Below are 24,106 nucleotides of genomic sequence, written 5' to 3'. Positions count from 1 at the left end.
GTGCTTCACGGTTGGGATGGTGTTCTTCAGCATGCAAGCCTCCCCCTTTTTCCTCCAAACATAACTATGGTCATTATGGCCAAACAGCTCTATTTTTGTTTCATCAGACCAGAGGACATTTCTCCAAAAAGTATGATCTTTGTCCCCATGTGCAGTTGAAAACCGTAGTCTGGCTTTTTTATGGCGGTTTTGGAGCAGTGGCTTCTTCCTTGCTGAGCGGACTTTCAGGTTATGTTGATATAGGACTCTGTGGATATAGATACTTTTGTACCTGTTTCCTCCAGCATCGTCAGAAGGTCCTTTGCTGTTGTTCTGGGATTGATTTGCACATTTCGCACCAAAGTACGTTCATCTCTAGGAGACAGAACGCGTCTCCTTCCTGAGCGGTATGACGGCTGCGTGGTTTCATGGTGTTTATACTTGCGTAATATTGTTTGTACAGATGAACCTGGTATCTTCAGGCGTTTGGAAATTGCTCCCAAGGATGAACCAGACTTGTGGAAGTCTACAATTGTTTTCTGAGGTCTTGGCTGAATTCTTTTGATTTTCCAATGATATCAAGCAAAGAGGCACTGAGTTTGAAGGTAGGCCTTGAAATACATCCACAGGTACACCTCCAATTGACTCAAATTATGTCAATTAGCCTATCAGAAGCTTCTAAAGCCATGACATAATTTTCTGGAATTTTTTAGTGTACCTGTCAACTTAGTGTATGTAAACTTCTGACCCACTGGAATTGTGATACAGTTAATTATAAGTGAAATAATCTCTGTAAACAATTGTTGGAAAAATGACTTGTCATGCACAAAGTAAATGTACTAACCGACTTGCCAAAACTATAGTTTGTTAACAAGAAATTTGTGGAGTGGTTGAAAAACGAGTTTTAAGACTCCAACCTAAGTATATGTAAACTTCCGACTTCAACTGTATATACTGCATTTTATACCATCTATTGCATTTTGCCTATGCCACTCGGTCATTGCTCATCCATATATTTATATGTACATATTCTTATTCCATCCTTTTACTTAGATTTGTGTGTATTAGGTAGTTGTTGTGGAATTGTTAGATTACTTGTTGATTTTGCTGCACTGTCGGAACTAGAAGCACAAGCACTTCGCTACACTCGCAATAACATCTGCTAACGTTGTGTATGTGACCAATAAAATGTTATTTGATTAATTCGGTTATAACCGTTATTATAAGCTGTCTTCCCCTCAGTAACCTCCAATGCTGTATTTAAGATTTTTTGTGTGTCCCTGATTTCACTTTCCACCCTGTTAGTTTGCAGTAATACCCCTTTAAAAAAAACTTGCCACATTGACATCACATTCAGGAAATGTCAATCATGTTTTGGGGCGAGAAAACAACAGCGCAAAGCCAAGTAAGTATCAATATTTGTTTTTTTCTATATTTGAATGTTTCATGATGTTTGTCAGTATGCCTGTTAATGGAATTTATATGTTTAAATGAATGATTAGAATATTCCACCCTGAAACCATATGATTGTATGAAATTGATTAGGATCATAAAATTATTATTAATGATGTGTGTAGTTTTAGTTAGAATTAGGGTAAAACAATATCTCTGTACAAAATGTCTTTATAGTATCTTAAACACAGACTGTCTGAGCAAAATCCGGTGCCGACCTTGGCTGGGGGCCACAGAGATTTTGGAGAGGGCAGGGAGTATTTCTCACGGCATCCCTAATCTTGGGGGAGGAGAGGGAGTGCTTCTCACGGTCTCCTTAATCTGTGTCGGCTGGGTAGGGTGACAGTATGTGAGTAGGATACCTTCTGTTTGTGTGTGAAAGTATGTGCGTAAGGAGTATGTGTTTGCAAAAGTATGTGCGTAAGGAGCCAGTATAAAATGAATGGTTTTGTACAACGAAGCAGCGCTCTCGTGATCAAACATTTTGGCTATTTTAGCTGGGCCTCTGTCTGTTTCATTCAACCAGTATCTTACAAATTCTGGGTTGCAGACCGAGTAGTTTAATTGAATTGGGTTATGAACATTGAGAACATAATTCTTGTAACAATGTAGTCTTTTGAGCCGGATCTCAATACCTGCCTCTGTCGTCCCAAGGAACTGCTGAAAACCGTGCACGGGCGGATCCAGGATCCGTAAGACAAAGACCTGACCTCTGAATTGAGGGTTTATTTCAGGCCAGTGGTGAACTGGTATATGACAGAGGTGGTGACGAGATCCAACCTACATTGCTTTTCCCAGTCTACGAGACGAAGGTCAGTAAATCTGTATTCACAAATGATGGGGAATTGACACTTGGGCTACATTCAGAAATATATTTTTGATTGCTTTTGTGTAGTTTAGGTGTTGATTTTAAAATTCCCATAGGGCATTCTAACGCGGTGACCTATCTTTAGAATTTCGTGTAGAGAAAAGTTTTAAATGTAACAAAGTATTCTATGCAAATGGAAGATAGGAATTAGGTGTAGAGCCACCTAGGCAGCAGTAGAAGGGGGTCCGTAATGACACAGGGTATCTGCAGTACCAATATAAACTTGTAACGGTCGTCGTATGAAGAAGGTGTGGACCAAAGTGCAGCGTGGTAAGTGTTCATGTTATTTTTATTTAAACTGAACACAAAACAAAATAACAACGCAAATGAATGAAAATCGAAACAGTTCTGTATGGTGAAACACAGACACAGAAAACAACTACCCACAACCCATAGTGGGAAAACAGGCTGCCTAAGTATGGTTCTCAATCAGAGACAACGACAGACAGCTGTCCCTGATTGAGAACCATACCCAGCCAAAAACACAGAAATACAAAAACATAGAAAAAAGAACATAGAACGCCCACCATAGTCACACCCTGGCCTAACCAAAATAGAGAATAAAAAGCCTCTCTATGGCCAGGGCGTGACAAAACTAGAGAATATTGAGATCTAAATGTAATTGATCAAGGGGATATTAGCAGGAAGGGGAGAGTCAGATCTACGCACCTCTAGGTCTTATTATCCAACGAAGAAGGGAAGCCTAATATAGTGGAGTGAGATATGAGATATTAATGTCAAAATAACAAGGAACAACAGAAAAATAGGCTGCTGACTAGGGATTTACCACCACTAGAAAATAGCTTATATGTTGTATATGGGTGAGACCTAATGTCCAATCGACACCTCTATAGATAAACTTTCAAGAAAGGAAAAGCACACATAGGTTAAGAGATAGCAAAATAAGCATAATAACTGTGAGCCCACACATAGGGAGTAGTGACATACACATCAATAGTGAGACACATAGGAGTAATTTAATCAGAATTAGACATACATACACATAGATTTTGAGAATAAGATAATGGGAAAAGAGCACATACATAGATCATAGAAATACATACACATAGATTTTGAGAATAAGCATAGGAACTTCAAGGTTTTACTAACGATGGGTAGTAAATCCTCAAAGGAGGTCCTGGAATTAACAAGGGATGAGAGGTAAATCTAATGCCCAAAATGGAGAGGTAAATCTAATGCCCAAAATGGAGAAAGGAGTACGAATTTGAGAGACATCTAGATGTAGAAAAATTAGAATTAATGATAAAGTAGATACATAAAGACGTGTGTAGATAGTCAAGGGAAGCAGCAGGTCGAGGGTTAACTACCTGGCTATCTGAATCCCAGAAAAGAAGGTAAGAAGGCAAGCGTAGAGAAAGGGTGAGAGAAAGTTACAAGAAGGATATCAGCAGGGGAAAAAATTGTGTATGTGAGACCTAATAACTTATCAAAAGTCATAATAGTAATTGTTCCTAAATGCTGAGTAGGAGATAGAAAGAGTGACAAGGGCCAAGAGAGGAAAGGAAAAGAGAAGGTTAGGGGACATACAGGGAAAAAAAGAGAGGCAGAGACAACGAGAGAGAGTAAGGAGAATCCTCGCTGGGAAACCCTAGGAGCTTTAAATTAGGGCTATTTTCTGGGAATTGTCTCGGTAGTACGTGCCGGAGTGTATGACTACAGACAATTATAATAATAGTGTTATTTGCGTCTCCATCATTTCAATAGTGTTGGTGGTCCAGGGGTTGAATTCTTGCCAACAATGTGGGAGAATCAGGTTCATATCTCAGCCTATGCACCAATAGACTAAAATTCATTCTGATTGTAATTCAGATATTGCTATGTTTTGCCGGGAGAGATACGGTTGTTAGTGTTTGTTTAAGATATAAACTGAACGTTTTAATAGCTGGTTTAGGTTAAATTGAAACACTTCATTCTAAATAATAGCGAGGCTATTTCGATGTAATACATTGTCTTGCCTAACTGATCTGCTGGAATAACGTACTGAGAATGGGGTCGTATTTAAATTACTGTATCATAGAGAGGGCAGTTACCTAAATTAAAGAAATTCTAAATAATAGCAGAGAGATAATGGCGATAGAGTGGTGCCCACCGAAATGTTTTTCATTCTTATGGATTGACTGACATACGTCATAAATTTAGCGAAGTACATGGTACTTTAATTTTTTTTTGACATTTCATAAGGGTGAAGCCAAAAGAGAAGAGAAAGTTGGAACGTTTGGTTTTACTCTTACGATAGAATTAAAGCAGAACTCTGTTTGAGTAGGGGTTATGTTTTCGCCTGCGGGAAAGGATAGGTGAGTTGGTTTTTGGTTGAGAGGAATACAGGTCGGAATAGTTAAAACCTTTACGATTCGTGATAGTTTTGATGATTGATTCTTGGTTTGATTGTTTAGGTAACACCAGTGCATTGGAACAGAAAGTTAATGTATTCTAACATTATGATCTGTTTCCATTACGTGGAACAATGTCAGGTCAGTGAAGTGGATGCAGGTTTAGTTAATTTTATTTTGCAGGGACAGTGCATATTAATCACATTTGTGGGTGTCTAATGGCAGGGTATTCATATCAAGCACTTCGAGAGACTGTTTGCAGACAGACCGAATGGGTTTTAATGTTGCAAAGCAAGCTTGGGCTAAACTAGTCAAGTAGTAGGGGAATTTCATAGATTTGAAGTAAAGTATTTTATCCAAGGGTAGCGCATGTTCAATTAAGTACATACAGTGGGGCAAAAAAGTATTTAGTCAGCCACCAATTGTGCAAGTTCTCCCACTTAAAAAGATGAGAGAGGCCTATAATTTTCATTATAGGTACACTTCAACTATGACAGACAAAATGAGGAAAAAAATCCAGAAAATCACATTGTAGGATTTTTAATTAATTCATTTTTCAAATTATGGTGGAAAATAAGTATTTGGACAATAACAAAAGTTTATCTCAATACTTTGTTATATAGCCTTTGTTGGCAATGACAGAGGTCAAACGTTTTTCTATTTCTAAGATTTTCTATGGGGTTGAGATCGGGAGACTGGCTAGACTACAAATGGGGTCTGAGGAAATAAGATAGAAGTGACACAGAATGGGTAGATAACCCTTTGTTCGTTTCAGGAACTAAGTCTGAGAAAATGATTCTATGAGCCTTTATGGAAAAGATATTTGACAAGCACATAGGCATTTAAAACCATACGGTCCTTAAAGAAGATAAGACTGTTACAGGATAGTTCATGGAAAATAAAAGGGACAGGTCAAGATAGCTCAATCTTACCTAAGTAATTGTTTAGATGGGCTATATAAATCCATGTATCATACCCAGTAATAAAAAACATTTTTGGAAGAAGATAGATAGTATAGTGAAGGTGAGGGTTTTGACTGTAATCCAGAGTGCAGGTCCTGTGTAGTTCATGGAAACAGGTCTTGCTACACCAAGAGAGGAGCTATAATCCACATACCCAGTATGGAAGCGAGGGAAGTATTGCATAAAGGCACGAATTACCATTAATAACGTAAAGAAAGAGGATCTCGGGTTATGGTATGTTGGTTTTGATCAGGTTTCGGTTGACACCATAGTACCATTCCGGGTAGAAGAGGTTAGGGCCGGTGATAGTTCTACAGTCAGCCAGAATGCAAGCAGAGCCCCTGACAAAACAGATCCTGACCGTGGAGTCGTCCAGAGACAAGGACCGCTGCGGATAGTCCAGACGAAAGATCTTAAGGAAGTGATTGAGGTGGAAACTGGTTATGGGGATTCCAACCTATGGTTGGAATGGATTCAGTATACAGCCAGATCAGTAGCGAAAGAAGAATGTTATGCTTGCGCCACAGCAAAACCTCAATTGACAACCATCCCCTTTCCACTTATCTGTATCCCCATGTGCCCATTACATCCAGACTTCCCCCTTTCACAGTTACAGGAGGAAATTATTATTGTATGGCTCGATACATCACACACAGATGGCATGTGGGGGAAGTAAGAACATGCAGCAGGACAGAGAATGTTACAACCAACAAGACAATGGGGGAGGTTGAGTTCCAAGGACTTTAGTCAGATAAAAAGGCCTAGAGCGGATGTCTGGTGGTTGTGTGGAGTTATGAAGCTGTGGCCTAACCTGCCTACAAATTGGACTGGTATTTGTGCACTAGCGCAGTTAGGCATGCCCTTCACCCTTATCCAACATAAAGACCTAAGGCCAGGTAGAAGAGAAAGAAGGAGTGCGCCGTCAGGATCTTTTGACAATAGAGTTTACATTGATAGCATTGGAGTTCCAAGGGGGGTGCCTGATGAGTTCAAAGATAGGAATCAGATATGGGCTGGATTTGAATCAAGCATCTTCTGGTGGTCAACTCTCAATAAAAATGTAGATTAGATCAATTATATCTACTATAACCAACAGCGTTTCATCAACTATACTAGAGAGGCGATAAAAGGGTTGGCAGAATAGAATAGCATTGGATATGTTACTGGCTGAAAAGGGTGGGGTGTGTGTGATATTCGGATCAGAATGTTGTACTTTCATCCCCGATAACACAGCTCCAGATGGATCAGTGACCAAGGCCCTGGCTGGTTTAACCACATTAGCTTACGAATTAGCAGAGAACTCTGGGGTGGATAATTCTCTAACAAATTGGTTTGACAGTATGTTTGGGAAATGGAAAAATGTCGTAATCACTGTGTTGTGGGCAACTTTCACCTGTATGAGTGTTTTGGTTCTGTGTGGTTGTTGTTTTGTCCCCTGTGTGAGAGGTTTGATTACCAGGACTGGAGAGGTCAATGACGCAACAGATGGTGAGGTACGGACCGATTCCGAGCTCCGGCCAGTGGGATGACGCATACAGGCCTCCAAGCCTAGGAGATGGCTCCGTTTCTTTTAACTATGAGGAGCCAATGTTGGATGAGACAATTTTTAATGTTTAAGACTGTTTTTTAATGAAGATTGTAATAAAAATCTTAACAGGAAGCGTTATGATTGGATGTTGGTCTATAACAGTCATTGATGCATATTGAATGTACATACATGTATTGGTTTGAATTATTCTTGTGTACCATTTATGTTTCCATATAGTATTTGAGGTATCAGTGTGTATTATTTAGTCATTAAGGGTGGATTGTTAATGGAATTTATATGTTTAAATGAATGATTAGAATATTCCACCCTGAAACCATATGATTGTATGAAATTGAGTAGGATCATAAAATGATTATTAATGATGTGTGTAGTTTTAATCAGAATTAGGGTAAAACAATATCACTGTACAAAATGTCTTTATACACTGCTCAAAAAAAATAAAGGGAACACTAAAATAACACATCCTAGATCTGAATGTATGAAATATTCTTATTAAATACTTTTTTCTTTACATAGTTGAATGTGCTGACAACAAAATCACACAAATATTATCAATGGAAATCAGATTTATCAACCCATGGAGGTCTGGATTTGGAGTCACACTCAAAATTAAAGTGGAAAACCACACTACAGGCTGATCCAACTTTGATGTATTGTCCTTAAAACAAGTCAAAATGAGGCTCGGTAGTGTGTGTGGCCTCCACGTGCCTGTATAACCTCCCTACAACGCCTGGGCATGCTCCTGATGAGGTGGCGGATGGTCTCCTGAGGGATCTCCTCCCAGACCTGGACTAAAGCATCCGCCAACTCCTGGACAGTCTGTGGTGCAACGTGGCGTTGGTGAATGGAGCGGGACATGATGTCCCAGATGTGCTCAATTGGATTCAGGTCTGGGGAACGGGTGGGCCAGTCCATAGCATCAATGCCTTCCTCTTGCAGGAACTGCTGACACACTCCAGCCACGAGGTCTAGCATTGTCTTGCATTAGGAGGAACCCAGGGACAACCGCACCAGCATATGGTCTCACAAGGGGTCTGAGGATCTCATCTCGGTACCTAATGGCAGTCAGGTTACCTCTGGCGAGCACATGGAGGGCTGTGCGGCCCCCCAAAGAACCCCCACTAGTGGACGTCGGGCCCTCATACCACCCTCATGGAGTCTGTTTCTGACCATTTGAGCAGACACATGCACATTTGTGGCCTGCTGGAGGTCATTTTGCAGGGCTCTGGCAGTGCTCCTCCTTGCACAAAGGCGGAGGTAGCGGTCCTGCTGCTGGGTTGTTGCCCTCCTACGGCCTCCTCCACGTCTCCTGATATACTGGCCTGTCTCCTGGTGGCGCCTCCATGCTCTGGACACTACACTGACAGACACAGCAAACCTTCTTGCCACAGCTCGCATTGATGTCCCATCCTGGATGGGCTGCACTACCTGAGCCACTTGTGTGGGTTGTAGACTCCGTCTCATGCTACCACTAGAGTGAAAGCACCGCCAGCATTCAAAAGTGTCCAAAACATCAGCCAGGAAGCATAGGAACTGAGAAGTGGTCTGTGGTCCCCACCTGCAGAACCACTCCTTTATTGGGGGTGTCTTGCTAATTGCCTATCATTTCCACCTGTTGTCTATTCCATTTGCACAACAGCATGTGAAATTTATTGTCAATCAGTGTTGCTTCCTAAGTGGACAGTTTGATTTTACAGAAGTGTGATTGACTTGGAGTTACATTGTGTTGTTTAAGTGTTCCCTTTATTTTTTTGAGCAGTGTAGTATCTTAAACACAGACTGTCTGAGCAAAATTCGGTACCGACCTTGGTTGGGGGCCACTGAGAGATTTTGGAGAGGGCAGGGAGTATTTCTCATGGCATCCCTAATCTTGGGGGAGGACACGGAGTGCTTCTCACGGTCTCCATAATCTATGTCGGTTGGGTAGGGAGACAGTATGTGAGTAGGATACCTTCTGTTTGTGTGTGAAAGTATTTGCGTAAGGAGCTAGTATAAAATGAATGGTTTTGTACAACGAAGCAGCGCTCTCGTGAATAAACATTTTGACTATTTTAGCTGGGCCTTGTCTGTTTCATTCAACCAGTATCTTACAAATTTTGGGTAGTAGTTTAATTGAATTAGGTTATGAACATTGAGAACATAATTCTCGTAACAATGTCTCACTCTTACATTTCTGCCCTGTCAGGCTACATTAGAATTTCAAAATATGTTTGACAGAAAAGTACAAAATTATCAGCGTTAACAATTATGCTAGCTGGATTTTGATCACTCACAGTGCTATGGCTAACTTAGCCTTCAAATTAGAACCCTGTTAGGTTCCATATTAGGGATATGGGTGGAACATGCATCTAACAGGGTGGACATTTAGTCAGAAAAGCTAGAAAATGAATTACTTATGTCAATATGTATTACCATTTATATAATACATGTATATTTAGATACATTTGTTTCTAATTACATTACAATGAATAGGACTACTTATATTTACGTAAATGTGATATATGTCATTGTATTGCAATGTATATGAAATTATAATAATTAAATTGTAATGTAATTAGCAACTATATATATATGTGTGTATCACAGCCGGCTGGTGGCACCTTAATTGGGGAGGACAGGCTCATAGTAATAGCTAGAATGGAATAAATGGAATGGTATTGAACACATCAAACATGTTTTTGATGTGGTTGATACCATTCCATTCACTCTATTCCAACCATTATTGTGAGCCGCCCTCCGCTCAGCAGCCTCCTGTGTGTGTGTGTGTGTTATAAGATATTAAAACGGTTACATGCATTTGTTAGGGAATGGCATCATCACTCAGGGCTCCTGAAATGCAGCGGTGTTACCGAGCACACCGTGATGCAGACCCAGAGAAAAGACTAAAGTATTGTGAGAAAGAGAGACAGATCTCAGAGAAACAGGGAAATTGAGGATAGCAGATGTCAGTGAGAGAGAGAAGTGTGTTAAGGGGAAAAAATGGAGAGAAGAAAAGGCCAGAAAGACTCAAAAGTGAATGCCATGCTGAGACATCATCCTGTCCATCCAACCATTAGAATAATCATTCTGTTGCACTCATCATTGGTCGAAACATTAGAACTAAATATTGCAACACCATAAAAGAAAAGGAGAGGCAGATGATTGCAAGAGTAACTATTGGGAACATAGTGAAGCAATCCCGACTGCAAAGGCTCGCCCAGACTACTCTAGGTTTTTAAAAGAAGAGGGCTGGATTGGATGGAGATCTTTGTACCTTTGTGTGGATGAAGAGAAACCGCGCATCTGCTGAATCCAAGAAGGGATGATGTGAGTCGCATGACTACAGAGAAGAAACAAATGGTCACGCGAAACAAACAGAAAATGCAAAAATGTTTGCTGACAACCAAGGAAGAATCTACACAGGAGAAGGCTCAATCTCCTACTCTTTCTTTTGCACCTTCAGGCCATTTTGGGTTGCGGCACCAACGGAAGCCTTTACATCCGTGGGTGTTTATCGTCCAAAAACTGCAGTGAAAGGCACAATGAAGATGCATCAAGTGATAAGTGTGTTGCCAGGTCACATCAAGTACAGAGACATAACCTGTCTCTGCCAAAGAGATGAGGGGTCATGGCCTGTCCCTGCTTTGAGTTAAAATAAACAACTCTAGAAGCTGCCGAGGCTCCAATATCAACACTAGAAGCTGCCGAGGCTCCAATATCAACGCTTGAAGCTGCCGAGGCCCCAATATCAACTCTAGAAGCTGCCGAGGCTCCAATATCAACTCTAGAAGCTGCCGAGGCTCCAATATCAACACTAGAAGCTGCCGAGGCTCCAAAATCAACGCTTGATGCTGCCGAAGCCCCAATATCAACTCTAGAAGCTGCCGAGGCTCCAATATCCACTCTAGAAGCTGCCGAGGCCCCAATATCCACTCTAGAAGCTGCCGAGGCTCCAATATACACTCTAAAAGCTGTCGAGGCTCCAATATCAAAACTAGAAGCTGCCGAGGCTCCAATATCAACACTTGAAACTGCCGAATATCCACTCTAGCCCCCCCAATATCACCTCTAGAAGCTGCCGAGGCTCCAATATCAACACTTGAAACTGCCGACGCCCCAATATCACCTCTAGAAGCTGCCGAGGCCCCAATATCCACTCTAGAAGCTGCCGAGGCCCCAATATCCACTCTAGAAGCTGCCGAGGCACCAATATCCACTCTAGAAGATGCCGAGGCACCAATATCCACTCTAGAAGCTGCCGAGGCTCCAATATCCACTCTAGAAGCTGCTGAGGCTCCAATATCCACTCTAGAAGCTGGAGATCTCCAATATCAACTCTAGAAGCTGCCGAGGCTCCAATATCCACTCTAGAAGCTGCCAAAGGCTCCAATATCCACTCTAGAAGCTGCTGATCTACAATATCAACTCTAGAAGCTGCCGAGGCTCCAATAGCCACTCTAGAAGCTGCCGAAGGCTCCAATATCCACTCTAGAAGCTGCCGATCTCCGATATCAACTCTAGAAGCTGCCGAAGCTCCAATATCAACTCTAGAAGCTGCCAAAGGCTCCAATATCAACTCTAGAAGTTGCCGACGGCTCCAATATCAACTCTAGAAGCTGCCGAGGCTCCAATATCCACTCTAGAAGCTTCCGAGGCTCCAACATCAACTCTAGAAACTGCCGAGGCTCCAATATCAACTCTAGAAACTGCTGAGGCTCCAATATCAACTCTAGAAGCTGCGGAGGCTCCAATATAAACTCTAGAAGCTGCCGAGGCGACCAGAGGCCATTCACTCTCAGCATTTCTGTCAGTGGTGTGTGGTGTGCTACGACAATGAGCCATACCCAGGAATCATAACAGATGTGGAGGAGGATAACATCCAGGTGCATGCACCATAATGGAATAAAAAATATATTCTGGCCAAGCCAACGCGACGACATCAGCTGGTTCTCTGACCACCAGGTAGTATGCCTGATCCCAGCGCCACAGGCACTTAATAAAAGGTCTGTACAAATGGAAAAGTGTACTTGGAGGACTACTTTGGAAACAATTGAGCTACAACTGGAGCAAAGGGACTTGCAGTATGTGGAGGGGGGATGGAGTGGAGTGGAGAAAAGGCGAGAGAGGGGTGATGTGGAAAGGGTTTCGGAAGGGAGTGAAGTGGCAAGGAGGTGAGAGGGAAGAAGTGGGGAACTTTTTAAAGGTTAATGTATCTTTTTATGTATGACATATTTTATAAATGCTGTTGAAAACTTTTTGAATAACCATTTTATTAAGCTTGATCCGTGGAATTGGAATTTGTTAGCAAAATGAGTAGTGTCATTCAACTTTAACTAACAGTGATTTTCAAAAAGATTCCAATTGTTTTACATCTAGCTATGTTGTTCTAATACACGTGTTTTAATGATCTGTTTTTATGTTGTTTTACAAACTTAGGTTGACAATGTTTTTAAAAAGACCAAACAGTTACTGAAATTAAATAAATAGAAAGTTGTTCTAATTATAAATGTAATGATTGTTTTTTTTAACCATTTCACAGATTTCAAAGTTCATAAAATGGCTGGGTGGCTGTCCACCCTGTTATGCTTTATTCCACCCTGTTAGGTCAGTAATTTAAAATCATAATTGAACAATACCATCAAATGTTATGCATATCTTTGTGGTAATTTGTAGAGATAGAAGGGGTCAACTACATATGCAAAATTATTGACCATATTCTGTTGTTATTCACTCTTATTACAAAAAAAATGTGGTGCACATGAAGCAAGCCCAGGTTCTGAAAATAACATGTTTCACTCAATAATCATTGATTTATAATTATTTGAAGAAAATAAATTAACGGAATAAAGTAAGGGACATTTGATGTCTTAGAAAATCTAACTCTAGATATATACATGCATTGTTAACACACGTTGGCCCATGGTCCATGTGTGAACAACCTGCCTATATTTATTAGGATTTAAGTGCCTGAGCTTGACCAATATGTTTTTCTGAAAGTCAAGTATGTATTTCTTCTGATAGAATACAAAACAAATGAAAAAAAAAATGTTTTCACGACATTATAGAATATTATGCTGTTGGACATTTGAGCTGATTGAAGACCACGGGCATTCAACACTCAGTAGTTTGTATCATTTCCACGGTAATATGTATTTACATGGCGTGATGAAACCAGAGTTCCTAAACCCATACTTCCAGGAAAGCTTACGAAACAGACCAGGCCGGGGTTTGAGGAAAAAAGTATTCCTTAGTTGTTCAATTTTCTTGAAATCTAAAGGCAAGTATAAATTTGAGCCAATGTCTTAAGTAGTTGAACATGTTATTACTCCAACCTTGTGAAAGCGACAAACTGACACGTTTTCATTTTTGTCAAAAACAACTTTTCTCGAATTAGTGGCTTTGATTTGACGGCCTGCACACGCGCAGTTCGGCGCTAGACGACCGTTAGACCGTTTTCTATGCATGAGTTTAGCGAGCCACGTCGGTATGACCTCGCCTACAAGTGTGATCGGGGACTTCTATTGGAGAAGCACTTTTAGCTTCATACTGTACCGTGTTTGATGAAACGTTTAAACTAATTTGCAAGATACTTTCGTAGCAAGGCGTTGTAAAACGAGTGTTTTATCAAACACATTCCAGATACTGGCTCTTGCAATAACGGATGACAGAAAAAATAACAACCACATAGGATTGCCCGCTGCAGCTATCACCAGGCTAAAAAACAACAATGACACAAAACAGCTATCACCAAGCTATGCTAGCAAGATGCTGTCATCTTGGTTAAACACATGGTCAACGCACGCTTTAGCCTACACATATAACTGAATTAGCTGACCATCTTGAGATGGGTGAGTCAGGGGAGAAGTCCTCAACTTCAAAACTTTGTTCTCTCCCAAAGCAAACGCTAGTTTATTTTACCTCGCTGTACTCACTACAGCACTTGTTTGTTGTGATTGAATGACACATCAACATAAAACCACACCCCTATGACTCTTTGTTTGCCTGGCTTCAGTCATGGCCGCTAGCATTTTATAATGAAAACTAGCGCAGCGGTCTAAGGCACTGCATATCAGTGCTAGAGGCGTCACTACAGGCACTTGTTCGATTCCAGGCTGTATTACAACACCGGCAGGGATTGGGAGTCCCATAGGGCAGTGCACAATTGGCCCAGCGTCGTCTGGGTTAGGGTTTGGCCGGGGCAGGCCGTCAGTGTAAATAAGAATTTGTTCTTTAACTGACTTGCTTAGTTAAATAAAAATCAAATTTAAAGAACGAGTCTAGGCAGGAAAGGAAAGAATAATGACAGTGCAAAAACTGTGGTTTCATTCACAAACGAATGGTTGTGATGGTAGCAGTGGTTAGGATAAATAATCCTTTAGGCAGAAAAGGTCAAATAAACAGGAGTGGCTAGGCTACAATTAAAACAAAATCCTCTTCCGAGATTACAGAACAGCGGCAAAACCAGGTAGAAATACCTTGAGATTCTGTGGGCAAAACCATTGCCTCAACAAACAGGGGTGCACATAACCAAAATTATAAAACCAGCGGGAAAAAGGGTAGCAACCGCGGATATAAACGCACATGTTTGCGGACGCTCCTCATAGTAGAACGAGGACGTGCAAGAGTGGAGCATCAGTCACATGACAAACACAAAGTAGGCAGTCGAAAATAAATGCACAAACTGAAGAAAAAGTATTTCCCTCTAATTACACAGCTAATTGGGCACTTGTTCAGCCTGGGTGCCAGTCTATTTCTGCTTTCAACTCCTAATGGAATGTTAATGCAAAAACAATGACCATGGAGTAGGCAAAAGCACAAACAGTTCTGGGAACATGTTGCACTTTTAGGCATATTTAAAACCAGACTAGGAATGTTTAATAACAGTTTTAAAAAGTTGGTATGACACAATTTACTCAAAAGCGCACAAGAACGCCCCACCGTCACAAGACTATGCTATTAAATCCAGTTTTTACATGATACACCCCCCTCTCCAAATTAAAACCAAACATGGATTGCATGTCGTGTTCTCACTCTCGCGCACACCAGTCTGTGTTTCACACCTGTTTGTGTATCTAATCAGCCTTGCAATATGGGCACCATGCTGCCCCAGACGGGAAGTAGAGCAAATGTGTGTGCACAAAGCCAGAACAAAACATTGGCATCCATATTAAATTTTTTGATTTTCGGAGGGGGTAGCCAACTGGTCTATATGAAAATGTGATTGACAGAGAACAATGACAAGCATATAATCTACTTAAAGTGGTTTCCACTCTTCAACAGAGGTCGACAGGATGATGTTGTAGAGCAGTTTGGTACGGTATGCAGAGATCTAGCTTGCTAATGAGGGAGAAGAGGCGAGGGGGACAGAGTCTGAAGAGGGAGGAGGAAAAGAGAGCGTGGATGAAAGCGCGGCAGGCCTGGTAGGGGAGACCCCCAGGGAAGCAAGGGAATGTAAGAAGTGGAGCATAGAGTGAAAAGGAGACCGGGAGAGACCGAGAAGAGACACATGTCTGTCTACGGCACCACAGTGAGAAAGTGAGCAGCAGGCAGCAGTGACAGCAGAAGGAGGAGAGAGAGAGAAGAAAGGAAATGAGGGGGCTGAGAAGAGGAAGGGAAGAAAGAGAGAGAATAAGAAAACCTGGCAGTGAATGTCAGGCATGGAGAATACAGTTGGCAGTTAGGGAGAAGATGAGGGAGACACTTGAGTATTATTTACAGTGTATTGGAATAGAGTGGAAAGCACCTGGTAGAAGTACCTTGTTTTATTATTCTGGAACTCTGACATTTGGAGTATAAACAGTAGATTCTGGAATACTGTTAATTTATGATGACTGAGAATACGTTCTGAATAACAATGCAGGCTTTCTAATGTCTGGGGGATGATAATGGCGAAGTCATCCGTTGACTACGGAGAGGGCAAAGTGAAACTGCTCGTCAGAATAGGGACATACTACATGATATCTGGTCATGTTCATGTAAATGGGCCCGTAAGCACCAATGTGGTTTATAAGAGCATATCAAATTGGGACTCAAATGAAAGCAAGAGTCTATATTTGAGAAATTAAGCCATATACATTTTCAACCACTTTCCAAAAAAATTAAAATAAAATAAAGCGAAAAGGCATCTTACAAAAAAAGTCTTAAAACATATTAGAAATACATCAAAACCAAATAATGTTGAAGATCCCTGCCAACTAATATCAACACTTATGATATAGTTTTGGAGAAATGCTCTGCCTTCTGTAAGTTTAAGATACATTTTGTGGTACCTTGAAATTCCGTTACCAAAAACCCACATATCTTTAAGATCTTTTCTAATTTCTCTCCCTCATGAGAGACGATAATGAAAGTAAAGGTAGACCTATCAATTAGTTACTGTTTTTACTGATATCAATTCTGTTTATGAATTATTAAGTGATTAAAATTAAAAAATTTAAAAAATTTTGCAATCGAATGGGCTACAATGGATAATCATCAGTCACAAACTACAGATGGCTTTACAAATTTGGACAGCACAGTACAGTACAGCACTGTTAAGAAAAGCAGAGTATAGTTCAGTACAGCAGAGTTCAGTACAGGAAAGAAAAGTAGAGTATAGTTCTGTACAGTAGAGTTCAGTACACAGTTGAGCACACTAGAGTTGAGGACACTAATGCACTGTACTCTGCTGTACTATGCTCTACTGTACTTTACTGAACTCTACTGTTCTGTGCTGTACTCTACTGAGCTGTACTTTGTCCAAACTTGTGAAACATAGACATCTATGATTGGTTCAGTTTTGGACCAACCAAATTTGGTCTTGTTTGGGGGCAAAGCTAATTAAAATAATAGTCCGTGTGTAGAATAATACTCAAATATGCAAAGGAGGATATTGCATATTTATACTTTTGTGTACATATTTAGGATACAGAAGAGAATAACATTCATATCCATAAATATGTGTTTCTGTGTAGTACAGATCAGTGACCCATGATGAAATTCTGTTACCGCAATTCCATGACTGGATGTAAATCCCCTTCACTTACTGTCGTTCAATAACAAAAGGCTCAATGCTCAAGTCACGGTGTCACGTCATATCATCCTATCTGCAGACATTGTTGAATCTTCATTCGGAGCAGATAGTTTTTTGGAAAAGGTGGACTCAAAAAGCAGAGGGAATTTTACAAACATTCTTCTAGTAAATGTGTTTTTGTCAAATGTTCTTTGTTTGGCATACATTTAAAGTGACAAATCTGAGTCTCAGCGCAATTCTGTTACCGTGGAATTGCCCATCTTTAGATCGGGTGTCATTGGATGTCATCACTTTCTAGCCAATTAAGTCAAAGCCATATGTGTGAGTCCGCTGTGTGTGTATGTGAGGAGAGTAGGGGGGAAAAGGGGTCTGTCAGACAGGTGTCTGTTTTGAGTGCCTGAAATATAGAGCTGTTGTTGGGGAGTTTAAGGGAAGAGTGACAGGCGAGAAAGAAAGAGAGAGCAAGATAGGGGGGAGAGGGGGGGGGCGCTCATGTGCAATACCTCTACGAAGATCATTTAATTTAATTTGTCTTGTTTGCCATTTCTTCTAACATGGACTTTTCTGCAATTTAGAGAGAGAGAGAGAGCGATAGGGAGGCAGGCAGCAGTAGCAGAGTGAGTCAGACCATCCCTTAGGCTGTGGGAGAAGTAGCAAGGGGAGAAGACCTGCTAGCATAACTGTGAATATTCATAATTTTAGACCTGAAATGGCCAACGGCTAGGACAGTGATTCAGGCCAACCAGGCATTGTGATGATAAGTACCCAACTCCATCTCAGTTTATCTCATCAGATCAACATTTTAAAATCTTCATTGATGGCTGGCTAACATCTATTATCGTTATCTGTGTTTGAGTGAACGAGTGAGCGAGCGAGAGTAATTGAGTGAGTAGGTGTGTCAATGTTTTTGATCAAGAGAAGCTCATAACAGATTATGGTGTGTAGACGATACATTTTCCCTGTGCACTGATCTATGATCAGGTTAGCCTTTTCTCCATCCAAGGGCTAAGGACAGGGCTGAGGTACTTGTAGTTATAAACGGGTCCTGGATCAGTGACGACAGCCCCATATGCAGTCATTACAAACCCCCCTCCCCCTCTTACTTAGTGCTCAGAACGGACCAGGCTGCCTGGCTGACGCTTGTGTTAGGAGAGGGAGAAAATAGCCAACAGACCTCTTGAGATAAAGTGATGTGTCACTAAGTGATGGGTGGAAATATCTCCAAACTCACAGTTAAAGGATGTTCAGACCTCTATCTTATGACTTAGTCAATTAATAATACTGGATGGACAGGGATGGGCTCTAAAGCACTTGGAACAATAAAACAAATAAAAAATGATGGACTGTAGGATAATGTCACATGATTTTGACTTGATGTGGAGTGAGAGTGAATATTATATTTATCTGAAACAAATAATTTTTCAAAATTGCTTTTCAGGACATATTAGGAAAGTTTCAGTCCTCGCAGAAATAGTAATGATTTTTGGGAAAATAAATGTACAGAGGAATAGAGATAGGAAAAGCACTAGAAAGTGAGAATGTATGAACATTTTGTAACCTCCTTCATTCACCCTGTTGAATGATCTGTGTTTTTTATTGAGCTGCACTTCTTGGCCTGGTCTCCCTTGATAATGGGACTTCTTGGTTAAAGAAATGTTAAAAAGGTCCAATGTAGCCATTTTTAGCTCAAGATCAAATCATTTCTGGGACACAATTAAGTACCTTACTGTTATTGTTTCCAATTAAAATGGTTAAAAAAAAAGAAACAAAAATAGCTTCTCATCAGAGACATTTCTCACACAAGTATTTTGCTATGACTGTCTGGGAGTGGTCTGAGTGGGGAGGGGAAAACTGAAAACTAGCTGTTATTAGCAGAGCATTTTGGAACTCCCTTCCTTATTGGTCTATTAACTACTTTACTGACTGGCGATGTCACAAGGCAGGCCAAAACTCCACCCCACCAAAACAGGCAGACATTTCAGGTGATCTTTTCAAACAGATCTTACACTAAAAGGGAATTATCATCATTTTCACAATATTATTTTAACCTTATAATGTGGAAAATCTGCACTGGGACTTTAAAAAAAAGAGTCAGTCATTGGCTCTCCAACTACAGTGGTAGGTGTGACATCAGCCATGGCTATGATGATGTCATCAGTAGGTGACTGTGGGGTTGCCATACTGTGTGTTAGTCAGAGTACAGTACACTAGAGTGTTCATGGAGGCACCACTTGTAGAACAGCAGACTGCACATTAGTGTGTGTGTGTGTGTGTGTGTGTGTGTGTGAGAGAGAGAGAGAGATCAGCATTATGCCTTTTCACACTGCTATCACACTCACACTCCACCCCCTCAAAACAGGCTGGGATGAAGCCCCATCCTCCCCCAGTACACACACACACACACACACACACACACACACACACACACACACACACACACACACACACACACACACACACACACACACACACACACACACACACACACACACACACACACACAAGGACTCTAGGGGTTGACATGCCTCTCCATATATTAACATAACATCAACCAGCACATTCATTCTCCATATGACAAAAATACGTTGTGTCAGATGCTCAATATCGATCAATTATAGTGTATTAACTTGACTTCAAAATGACTTTTTTTTTGGTCAGAGTGATGTTTCACACCATGATGCAGAGCAGAGTAAAACCTTTTCAAGCACATCAAATGTACATGGATTTTTACAGCAACGATAGAAAGGAGAGGTGGAACAGTAGAGGCCCTCCTACGCAGACAGGCAGGATGGATGAGAGGAGGATAGCACTCTGCTAAACTTATATAACAATCCAATAGTGTGAAATCACAATCTGAGGTACCCGGTGAACAGAGACAATAGCCAGTCTGAATGGAATGGCTCCTATATAGCACCAGCCCTATAGATCCTGGTCAAAAGTAGAGGCATTTGGGATGGGCACGCTATTCCCTAGCTATTTTTTAGCAACGCGGGTGTATTTACATATACTAATGTTGCTTTCAATTGTACTGGGTTGCACAAAATCAGTCCACAGGAAGCCAGAGGTTAAATACAATTCCATTTCAACTTACTGTTTCAACTTCCTCTAGGTTTAACTCGTGTCACAATAAAAGTCCTGCACGTGCACCATATGTGGACAAAAAAAAAGGAATAACTCGTGGGGGACTTATTTTGACATGAGGTATGCAGAGGACCCACGTTTGGAAAGTCTGTTCAATAATACGATCCTTTTTATATTTTGTCTCAAATTCCCAAACCCCCCGTCCCCCCGTCCCCGTCATAATCACCTACCTTCCTGCCCACCGGCACAGTAAGTTTAAATGTAATTGTATTTAACTTCTGGTTTCCTGTTGACTGTTTTTGTGCAACCAAATACAATTGAAAGCAACGTAAGTGTATGAAAATACTACTATTAAGAAGCTAGTTATTCCCTAGACAATGTCGTGCACTTTAATGTGTCAATAAGGACACAGACAATAGCCAGACCTGCTGACTGTCCCTGAACAGCGGACGTCCAAAATATCACTGTTGGTTGTTTGTTTTCAATGTAACACACACTATTTTGATGAGTGATACCATAGAATAACAGTCCTGTTTTATTTGGTTACCAATCCAGAACAGATTGCTTAAATTTGGCCATTTCCTTATACTTCTACATGTACACTACATTACCAAAAGTATGTGGACACCTGCTCGTCAAACATCTCATTCCAAAAACATGGGCATTAATATGGAGTTGGTTCCCCCTTTGCTGCTATAACAGCCTCCACTCTTCTGGGGAGGCTTTCCACTAGATGTTGGAACATTGCTGCGGGGACTTGCTTCCATCAAGCCACGACCATTAGTGAGTTTGGACATGGATGTTGGGGCAGTTAGGCCTGGCTCGCAGTCGGCGTTCCAATTCATCCCAAAGGTGTTCGAAGGGGTTGAGGTCAGGGCTCTGTGCAGACCTGTCAAGTTCTTCCACATCGATCTCGACAAACCATTTCTGTATGGACCTTGCTTTGTGCACGGGGGTGTTGTCATGCTGAAACAGGAAAGGGCCTTCCCCAAACGGTTGCCACAAAGTTGGGAGAACAGAATCATCTAGAATGTCATTGTAAACTGTAACGTTAAGATTTCCCTTCACTGGCACTAAGGAGCCTAAACCATGAAAAACAGCCCCAGACCATTATTCCTCCACCACCAAAACTTTACAGTTGGCGCTATGCATTCGGGCAGGTAGCGTTTTCATGGCATCAAGGAAACACAGATTTGTCCGTCAGACTACCAGATGGTGAAGCATGATTCATCACTCCAGATAACGAGTTTCCACTGCTCCAGAGTCCAATGGTGGTGAGCTTTACACCACTCCGCATGGTGATCTTAGGCTTGTGAGCAGCTGCTCAACCATGGAAACCCGTTTCATGAAGCTCCCAACCAACAGTTATTGTGCTAACATTGCTTTCAGAGGCAGTTTGGAACTCAGTAGTGAGTGTTGCAACTGAGGACAGACAATTTTTACACGCTATGCACTTCAGCACTCGGCGGTCCCGTTCTGTGAGCTTGTGTGGACGACCACTTTGCGGTTGAGCCATTGTTGTTCCTAGGCATTTCCACTTCACAATAACAGCACTTACAGTTGACCGGGGCAGCTCTAGCAGGGCAGAAATTTGACGAACTGACTTGTTGGAAAAGTGGCATCCTTTGACGGTGACATGTTGAAAGTCACTGAGCTCTTCAGTATGGCCATTCTACTGACAATGTTTGTCTATGGAGATTGCATGGCTATGTGCTCGATTTTATACACCTGTCAGCAACGGTGTGGCTGAAATAGCCGAATCCACTCATTTGAAGGGGTGTCCACATACTTTTGTATATATAGTTTATTATCAAATAGACAAGGATACAGGTTTGAAGCTCCATACCTGTGTGTGCCATCAGACAGCTATTTTCGTAATGTGACAACAATAATAGCAAAAAACAACCAACAATTATTGTACATGACTCATAGATGATTATAGTGGCCTGTAGTAGATAAAGTTAGACACAAAGTGTGCATAAATGACTGAAAATAGCCGAGAGGTAGCCTAGTGTCCGGAAACGCTGTTTACACCAAAACAATTACCGCCAACGCGACTTTAAGTTTCCGGGCATGAAGATTGGGGAAGGAACGGTTCTTGAGAGCGAGGAAGAAAAATAATGAACAATATAATTACATCCCCCATGATGATGCGCGTGGCAGTTCCGACTGAGTAAGTTCGAGTAATTACCAATTCCCCGTAACTTCTCTTTCGTAACGATAGGTCTGACAATAAACAGGCATAAATGGCACTCCGCTCGCTCTTCAGGTGATTTCGAAAGAGCAGTTCAAAGGTGCCCCCACATACTTACATTTAACTACTTACCTCTGCTATCCTATTTTTTATATTCTTCTTAAGATGCTTAACTTGATGTTCGTTGGGTGTTTTTTCTTGTTCAGTTAAAAATCCATGGGATTTGGGGATACAGGTAACCGCAACATTTGCCCTTTGGCGAAAGTCTCTCTTACAGTGAGTGCCATGCTGTGAATGGTCTTTTCGGGAATGCGCCGTTGTATCATAGCGTGATGAGTTCTGTAATGATTGTGTTCCAATCCCCCCACGGACGGACTGTTTCCCCAAAGGTCCGCTCAAACCACTCTCTCTCTCTCCCCTCCTCGTTCACATTCTATAGAACTCTAGTAAAATATCAGCCAAGTCTTTCGTGTCCTATACCTAGAGAATGTGCCTGTACTCCTTTTAAATGTAGGTGGTCGGCTTTTGCATCCAATTTGTATAATGATGACTTCAATAAAGATAAAGATGATTAGTATCTTCCTCTACTAATTTTAAATATATATAGTTGTCTAGTTGTTAATTCGGAGAGGTGAGGTAACATAAGGATGGGTGGACATCCAAATTGGAATAATGCATGCGTTAGTTTTCATTTCTGGACACATATATGTCTTTAAAAATGTGTACACACATCTGAAGTTGATTATGCATAGTACTGCAGGGGATTGGGAAAAGTCGTGTCCTAAGAAGGGATGCAGCACTAGTCGAGCGCAGCGCGGCGCACATTGAGATTTTGGAGACATAGATAGGTGCGTAATGGGTAGATTACACCTTGTAATCCCGCATTCATCCGCTGGAGGTCGCAATATACCACATTTAAGACACGTATGGTATAAATGTTATTGTTATGGCTAGAATATATAAAGTATACAGTTGAAGTCGGAAGTTTACATACACTTAGGTTGTAGTCATTAAAACTCGTTTTTCAACCACTCCACAAATGTCTCGTTTTGGCATGACACATGTAATTCTTCCAACAATTGTTTACAGACAGATTATTTCACTTATAATTCACTGTATCACAATTCCAGTGGGTCAGACGTTTACATACACTAAGTTGACTGTGCCTTTAAACAGTTTGGAAAATTCCAGAAAATCATGGCTTTAGAAGCTTCTGATAGGCTAATTGACATAATTTGAGTAAATTGGAGGGGTACCTGTGGATGTATTTCAAGGCCTACCTTCAAACTCAGTGCCTCTTTGCTTGACATCATGGGAAAATCAAAAGAAATCAGCCAAGACCTCAGAAAAAAATGGTAGACCTCCACAAGTCTGGTTCATCCTTGGGAGCAATTTCCAAGCACCTGAAGGTACCACGTTCATCAGTACAAACAAAAGTACATAAGTATAAACACCATTGGACCATGCAGCCGTCATACGGCTCAGGAAGGAGACGCATTCTGTCTCCTAGAGATGAACATACTTTGGTTCGAGAAGTGCAAATCAATCCCAGAACAACAGCAAAAGACCTTGTGAAATGCTGGAGGAAACAGGTAAAAAAGTATCTATATCCACAGTAAAATGAGTCCTATATCGACATAACCTGAAAGGCCGCTCAGCAAGGAAGAAGCCACTGCTCC

The 24,106-nt window shown here is 41.2% G+C and overlaps 1 protein-coding gene across 2 annotated transcripts in view; it reads right to left on the bottom strand.

The window, feature by feature from the left end:
• LOC112214596 (ras and Rab interactor 2) overlaps positions 1-22,861 on the bottom strand; it is a 45,102-nt gene extending 22,241 nt beyond the window's left edge. Inside the window, exon 1 of one of the 2 annotated variants that reach the window (XM_042327128.1) lies at positions 22,560-22,861. The gene's annotated coding sequence lies outside the window, so the exon portion shown is untranslated. The remainder of the gene's footprint in view (positions 1-22,559) is intronic. The other variant, XM_024373471.2, reaches the window with a different exon arrangement.
• Positions 22,862-24,106: the final 1,245 nt, after the last annotated feature.

This window comes from Oncorhynchus tshawytscha, linkage group LG09 (genome assembly GCF_018296145.1).
Source record: "Oncorhynchus tshawytscha isolate Ot180627B linkage group LG09, Otsh_v2.0, whole genome shotgun sequence".
In the NCBI taxonomy this organism is placed as follows: Eukaryota; Metazoa; Chordata; class Actinopteri; order Salmoniformes; family Salmonidae; genus Oncorhynchus; species Oncorhynchus tshawytscha.
The sequence above is the reverse complement of the archived record's forward strand: the minus strand, read 5'-3'. Positions and strand labels throughout refer to the sequence as shown.